This window comes from Podarcis raffonei, chromosome 2 (genome assembly GCF_027172205.1).
Source record: "Podarcis raffonei isolate rPodRaf1 chromosome 2, rPodRaf1.pri, whole genome shotgun sequence".
NCBI lineage: Eukaryota > Metazoa > Chordata > Lepidosauria > Squamata > Lacertidae > Podarcis > Podarcis raffonei.
The window spans coordinates 122,213,388-122,221,618 of NC_070603.1; positions in this window are offsets into that span (position 1 = coordinate 122,213,388).

Genomic DNA, 8,231 nt, shown 5'->3' on the forward strand with positions numbered 1-8,231 from the left:
TGGAATATCCAGCAAATGATTTGAGCTTACCAGATGTCACATCAATAAAGTTTCCTCTACCTTGTTAAACCATTTGGGCCACACTATGGCTTCCAAGTTAATAGCGAATTTTATCTCAGTAGAAGTCTCTCTCTCTATACTCCCAATTTTCACTCTAACACGAGACTTATTAGGAAACATCACCCAGTTCTCAATATCATAGTTGGCTGGCAGCTCCCCATTCTCATCCAAATGCAGGCTCCCCATGGAAGTATTCAGAAACTGGACCTCTCTTAGGAAAGAGTGCAGCTGGAATGACAAGGAGATGCCCAGTACAAAAAAGTATATGAAACCCTATTGCGTATCTCAGCCCTACACATTTTGAGCTCCTATGAATTGGGGCCAGTGTGCATCTCATCTGTTCTGATAAGCCCTTATAGGCATTCCATTTTATTTATTTAACCATTCAAAGACCACCTTTTATATATAATAACAAGGTGCTGTACAGAATAAGATCAATACAAAAAATTTGGCTGGATCTACACAGATATAAAAAATGCTATTAAAACACACTATAAAATGAGAAACCAGAGGCCTTTCTTCTGGGCATTGTCGGCCAACAGGTGCTAAAGAAGGACAGAACTTTTTTTATGTATGCCACAACAGCAGCAAGAATACTTATCGCAAAGTATTGGAAGACGCAAGACCTACCCACCCTGGAAGAATGGCAGCTGAAGGTGATAGACTATATGGAATTGGCAGAAATGACCGGCAGAATCCGAGACCAGGGAGAAGAGTCGGTGGAAGAAGATTGGAAGAAATTTAAAGATTATTTACAGAAATATTGCAAAATTAATGAATGTTAGAATGATGTTGGATTGAAAGTTATGTGGTTTTTAGTTATAATACTATAAGGAGTATGAAAAAATGGACTATTAATAAGTAAAAATCTAATGTTACATTATTTTAAGATTAAAGATTAGGACAAGTAAAGAGGGGAAGGATTTGCTGAACTGATAAATTAAACTGGAATACAAAAAGGGAGGTTAGAGGAGGTCCAGAAAATTAAGTAAATGAAAGAATGTAATGGAAAGATGGAACTGTTTTTTTTCTTTTTTATTTGTATTTGTATTTTTCTTTTTTCATTTTGTAAAACTTTAATAAATATTTTATATAAAAAAACACACACACTATAAAATGTATTCCAATGCAATTTAGCATTGACTTTGGATAGTAGATCTACAGTCGGTATTACACATCAGTGTAATTGGAAGCCTTTCTGAATAGCTTTGTTAGAAGTAGCTGGTGAGACACCATTGCCCCGACACCCTCTGTATCTCTATAGAAGTTATTCCATGTTATGGGGGCCACTACAGAGAAGACCCTCGCAGGTCTACTCACAGTCAAGAGCAGCATATGAGGGGGATCTGTGGTTGTATTAAGCATCCCCACTTCCTGATGCAAATATGTAAAAGAAAGGGAAACTTTTACATTTGCAAACTTCCATGTGAAATGGAGCACTGATCACTAGATCATGTGGAAGCCTGCAGATATGAAGTCTCTCCCTTCAGACAGCAGCAGCTTTTGGTAGAACTTGCACAACTCCACAAGGGAGGGCACAGTTTTGCATAATATTTCACTGTGCTTATTTATGAGCATAGAGGTAAACTTAGTAACAATTACTATGTGTGCATTTTGGAATGGTTGAAGGCAATTTTGTTCAAAGAAGGTGTTATAGAATGATGAAAAGTTCTCTGCTTTTCATGCTATTTTTACATTCTCGCATTGTGTTTTATTCTATCCACAGCTGTTTTGTAATGTTAAACCACCTTGAGGATTTTTTTTTGGGGGGGGGAGCAAAGAGTGTTATATAAAGCTTTGAATAGCAACTTGCTATTTTCTATTTTACGAACAAAGGTCCGTATACTTAAAGCTATAGTTTTCCCAGTAGTGATGTATGGAAGTGAGAGCTGGACCATAAAGAAGGCTGATCGCCGAAGAATTGATACTTGTGAATTATGGTGCTGGAGGAGACTCTTGAGAGTCCCATGGACTGCAAGAAGATCAAACCTATCCATTCTTAAGGAAATCAGCCCTGAGTGCTCACTGGAAGGACAGATCCTGAAGCTGAGGCTCCAATATTTTGGCCACCTCATGAGAAGAGAAGACTCCCTGGAAGGGACCCTGATGTTGGAAAAGATGGAGGGCACAAGGAGAAGGGGACGACAAAGGACGAGATGGTTGGACGGTGTTGTCAAAGCTACCAGCATGAGTTTGACTAAACTGCTGGAGACAGTGGAAAACAGAAGTGCCTGGCGTGCTCTGGTCCATGGGGTCACGAAGAGTCGGACATGACTAAACGACTAAACAACATTTTCTAGAGCCATAGCTATGGGGTTGGGGGCTAGCCAGGTGTTGTATTTTTTTGCCCCAGGTGAAGCTTCCAGAGGGGTGCGATTAGGCTCCCAGCCTGTGCATGTGTGTATGCAAATGTGCATGCAATGCGCATGGGGTGTGCCAAACTGGGTCTTTGACCCAGATGAAATAAAGCCTAGTTTCGCCCCTGCCAGAAAGGGCAGAAATGTTTACCTTCTCCATGGGCCTTACTAATTAGAATTTCCTCCAAAATGGAGATGAGGAGATGGGTAAGTTTCATTCCAGAGCTGGGACAATGGTTTGCAGTTTGCAAAAAGGGAAAGGGAATACCTGCCATGGCTGCAGCTTTTGATGCTCCAACCTGTCTCTTCCACCCACCATCAACATGAATTTTGATCTGACTGAATATGCGGCTTTTAAGGCCTCAGCCACAGCTTGGATACTGAAGTACGTGATATAGCTGTCTTGAGACAGGGCTCTCTCCAGCTCCTCTTGGGGCAGCGTCTCCAGTTTCTCCTTCTCTCTGCATCTTGTCCGACCTTTTACAGCCAACATGTGCTTTGAATATGAGCAACGGAATGCTTTATTGATAAACTGTCCAAGAAGATAGGATTCTGGTACATAGTATTGGTATTTTCTCCTTATTTGGGGCTTCATTATAAAGGACAAAGAACCATGGATGTACTGGAAGTAATTTGGAGGAGCAGACAAATTCACATTAATTTCCTGAAAACTTGTTGTGATCCAGACTTTTGCTCCAATTTCTTTCTCAAATTTTTTTTGAAATTGCATGATTGGATTCCATCCCAAGCGAGTGATTTCATAGTAAACAAATACATTGACTTGCTTCCATATGGCAACTGGTTTACTCAGTCTGAACATTTCAAGTTGATTGTTTTCTGGTATTCTTTTTTCTAAGGCAATGCAAATTCCACTCTTGATAGTCAGGGATGTCAGGTCACTCACAAACCTTTCTCCATTGTCATTGTCTGGAAAAATGAGGCCGATCCAAGTCCATCTGAAATGCAGGAGCAACTTGACAATCCCCTGGTACTGAATTTCTTCTTTGGGCATCATCCGGTAGACAAAAGGGAACTGGGCTTTATTATTATGAAGATGACGTGTAAAGCCACAACTGACCTTGTGAGGAAATGAAGAAAAAAGTGTGTGATTGCCAATCAAAATAGGGAAGAGATATTTATTTACCTGAAATGATTAAAATATTGTGCTGGCAGGAGCTGATGGGAATTTTGGTCTGAAATATCTGGAGGGTGCCAAGTTGGCAGAGGCTAGAAGAAAGGTCCCTGGATCATATATTATGCTATAGCTAAGGAATTCCCACTTTGCGATGCCCCTTCTAGACCCACATGAAGAGTAAGTGGAATTCTATGCTGCCAAAGTTGTCCTCTGTCTTTATATCCACACGACTTCATACCTGTGGGATTTTGTAGATGCCTGACATGTCTGAAATTTCTTTTGAGATGACGGAATCAGCCCCTTCAAGAACAGCCAGAAGTTTATTCCTTTTTCCACAGCTGTAGTTTGGAATATTGCTTGTGCCAAGGTCCAACATTGCACTGGAAGTTGTCCTTCTATCAAAATAGTTCTCATAGAGATTGTAGCCCAGGGTGATGTTGGGTAGGATCCTGGGATCCAGATTGATCTCCTGGACTGTGAACAAGAAGAGTAAGATGTACCAGTAGTAGGAACTTTTTGAACTGCAATAAAGAAATCAAAAGGTGTCAAACCACTATTCACCATTTAATGAAAACCAACATTGTCTTCAAATCATGGTTTGTAGATCCAGTATGTGTTGGCATGCAGAGGGCCGGGAGGCCACCTGGCTAGCCCTGACTGGGTCGTTCCCTTCCAGCCATCCCTCTGCGAAGACCATCACCTCTGCTCCGACGTAAATCAGCAACCTGGGCTTCTGAGCCAGGGCACACTATCAGCAGATCAAATTGCACACACAAAATAGGCGTGAGGCTTGTAGAAGCATACTACAACTACAGATTTATTAATCATAAATCAGGACAAAGAAACATGTCATCTCTCTCTCTCGTCGTCTCAGAGAGAGCAGCCAAAGTGAAAACTATACACAAATGGAAGTTCCCAGGAAGCTGTGCTGGGATGTAAACAGACATGTAACACGTAACAATCCCATGTTTGTGGGAGGTGGAATAGAATAAGGTGGAATAATAGAATAAGGTGGAATAAGGTAGAATAGAAATGTCAACAGTATGCAACTATTATTATTCATAGTAGTATATATTTATACTTCACCTTTACCCCAATGGGACTCAGAACAGCTTACAGATAAAAATGAAAGAAATAAAATCCAGGCTTTTCAGAAATTCCCTATGTTTCATGCCACCCTCACTCTCATCATGCAGGTGAGATATTTTAATCCTCAAACAGGTGCATTAATTCAATGCATTATTTTTATCTCCAGCAAGTCATTTGCATTTTTCTGTTGCCATTTTCAACAGGCAGCACAGCAGCTTAGCTAGAGCAGCATTTTAGCCAGGAAGAGCCAGGGAACAAGAAAATAGGGCAGATGTGTGTGGGGGGGGTTCCTGCTACTGGACTCCAACTCCCTCAGCCTCAGCCAGCAGGGCAAATGATTGGCAGCTATAATTCAGCAATTGCTAGGGGATCACAGGCTCCCAGACCCGAAATAATAGCCGTTTCCCTGATATATGCAAACCTTTGGAGTGATAGTAACATTTGTCTGCATATAATTACTTACACTAGAAGCTGTGGTGAGGGGGTCTGGGAAAAGTTGTATGGCAATTGTTTATAAATATTTCTTGGAGATATAATCCCATTAATGAAGAATTCACCAGGCCGGTAGAAATTGAATGCTTCATTTTTTTCCTTGATCATATTCAAGGAACATGTTGCCTTCAGTTTCCCGCATACTTCATGGGGCATTAGCAGCAGCAGTAGCAACAGCAGGAATATCATTCTGCCTCTGTGCTTGCTTTTACCTCCAGAGACAGTTAAGCAGAAGAAGCGAAAAACTCTTGCAAGACCAAAGCTGGTGTGGTTTCACCAGTATGCATGCTGTTCAGCTATGGCTTCAGAGCCATAAAACCTCAAACAGGAATATATCCCTCTTCCCCTATGGGAAATCGTGACTCAGTCTGTCTCTGACACTTTCCAAAAAACTCACAGCGCAGCAAATAACCACTTGCTTCTATTCTTTCTGATGCTTTGGAAAGTTGCAGAAACACATTTGGCAAGAACAAATCACTATGATTTGGATAATTATAAGGCAAAGAAATTTCTTCTCTGCAATATTCTGGAGTCTCTTGGTGACTTGAGGGGCAGACGCAGAGCTGGAGAGAAACATATTTGCAAAAAGTCACAGATGTGGCTCCAAGGTTTGAGGTATGATCCAGCATGCCTCTTAGTTGTCTCTTAGCAAAGTTTAGGCCAAACTCCACACACACTCTCAACAGACACATAGACTCACTGGAGACTCACTGGAGAGCCAGTGTGGTGTAGTGGTTAAGAGCGGTGGACTCATAATGTGGTGAACTGGGTTTGATTCCCCGCTCCTCCACATGCAGCTGCTGGGTGACCTTGGGTTAGTCACACTTCTCTGAAGTCTCTCAGCCTCACTCACCTCACAGAGTGGCTGTTGTGGGGGAGGAAGGGAAAAGGAGATTGTTAGCCACTTTGAGACTCCTTTGGGTAGTGATAAAGCGGGATATCAAATCCAAACTCTTCTTCTCTTCTTCTTCTTCGTAGAATTGTAGAATTGGAAGGGAACCTGAGGGTCATCTAGTGCAATTCCCACATTCCTTCAGGTCCTAGTCTCCAGGGCAGGTGAAAGCAAGCTCTCTCCATCTTCCATGGGACAGCCCTTTAAATATGCCTATCATATCTCCTCTCACTGTCCTCTTCTCCAGGCTAAACATAGCCAACTCTCTCAACCATTTATCATAAGGCTTCCAGACCCTTGATCATCTTTGTTGCCCTCCACTGCACATGTTCCAGCTTGTCAATATCCTTCTTAAATTGTGGCACCCAGAACTAGACACAGTATTCCAAGGCAGAATAGAATAATGCTATTGCTTCCCTTGTTCTGGGCACTATATGTCTGGTGATGCAAGCTAGAATAATGTTAGCTTTTCCACTGCTGCATCATACTGTTGACTCATGTTAAGCTTGTGGTCTACTAAGACTGGCAATCCACATGTCCCCCACCTTAAAGTTGTGCAGCTGGTTCATCCTGCCTAAGTTTCGAACCTGACATTTGCATGCCAAGGCCCCATGACCAAGTCACTCCTTATGTATTGAGTCACCTGATAAGACATTAGCATACAGATTTTGGGTTCAAAGAGGTCACAACTTTATTGGATACAGATGTAAAAGGTTTGGCATAGGCATTGAGTAAAGATATTTAACTAAATCCAGCCCATCTTCTAGGGTGCTTATCTAAGGGTAACTGACACCATGGGAAGGGGGGACTACGACCTACATCAAATAGGGGTACCCCTTGAGGGTTCCCTTTGGAGGAGTGCTATGGCATCCCGACAGAAGCAACTCCTTGCAGATCCCTTAAACAGGTTTCCCTCAACTAAGGAGGGGCAGGCAGAGGCTACAACCTCCCCTCCAGCTAAGACTAAGGCTTACCCAATACCTAACCTAACAAAGTTATGATGATTGCTGTGAAGTAGGTGAAAACCAAGTGGTCGGTGCCAATTTGCCAAGTGGAAAAAGTCCTGCTTGGTCCTGAAGACAGGGGCCTAAAAAGTCCATAGCAAGGTCTTAGCAAGAAAGAAAAAACATATAAAAAAGAATTGGAGGGTGGGATATACAACAGAAAAGCCGAGATTCCGGAACAAAAGACTGATCTGTCGTTAATCAAAAACTATAGGCCAATTTCATTATTAAGTAACGATGATAATTTTTTTGCAAACATATTTTGTTGTTGTTTAGTCGTTTAGTCGTGTCCGACTCTTCGTGACCCCATGGACCAGAGCACGCCAGGCACTCCTGTCTTCCACTGCCTCCCGCAGTTTGGTCAAACTCATGCTGGTAGCTTCAAGAACACCATCCAACCATCTCATCCTCTGTCGTCCCCTTCTTCTTGTGCCCTCAATCTTTCCCAACATCAGGGTCTTTTCCAGAGAGTCTTCTCTTCTCATGAGGTGGCCAATAGAATGAAAGGAATATTGTTAGATATAATACTTCATGACCAAGCAGTATTTCTTCCAGGTCATTAGATGAAAGATAATATAAGGAACATAACTGATGTCATAGAGTACATGGAGGTAGGAAATGAAAAACAAGCAGCCTTGATTTTTATTGACACTGAAAATATGAAACACTGAAATTTCTTAGTCATTTATGCATAAGTTTTTAGAAGAGATAAATTTCAGGGAAAGGTTCAGAAGAGGAATAGATGCAATTTATTCAAAGCAACAAGCAAGATTAATTGAGAATAGTGTTATTACTGAGAAATGCAAAATTTTGAAAGAGGCAAGACAAGAATGTCCCTTGTCACCATTATTGTTTATCTTAGTATTAGAGGTTCTGGTGAGAAATATAAGAGCAGAAGAAACCACCAGAAGAATAAAAGTAGGAAATAAACCAAATAAATTTAAAGCATTCGCGGATGGCCTTGTGATAACAGTTGAAGACCCTATAAACTCATTACCAAAAGTATTAGGAAAAAATACCAGAATTTGGACAAGTATCAGGTTTTAAATTGAATAAAAATAAGACTAAGCTTTTAGTGAAGAATGTTTCAGAGCAAGATAGATAGATAGTTTATTACGGCCATAGGCCCATATTCAATACATCATACAGCAAGACAGGTATAACAAGATAAAATTAATAAATTAAATTACGTTTAAATCAAG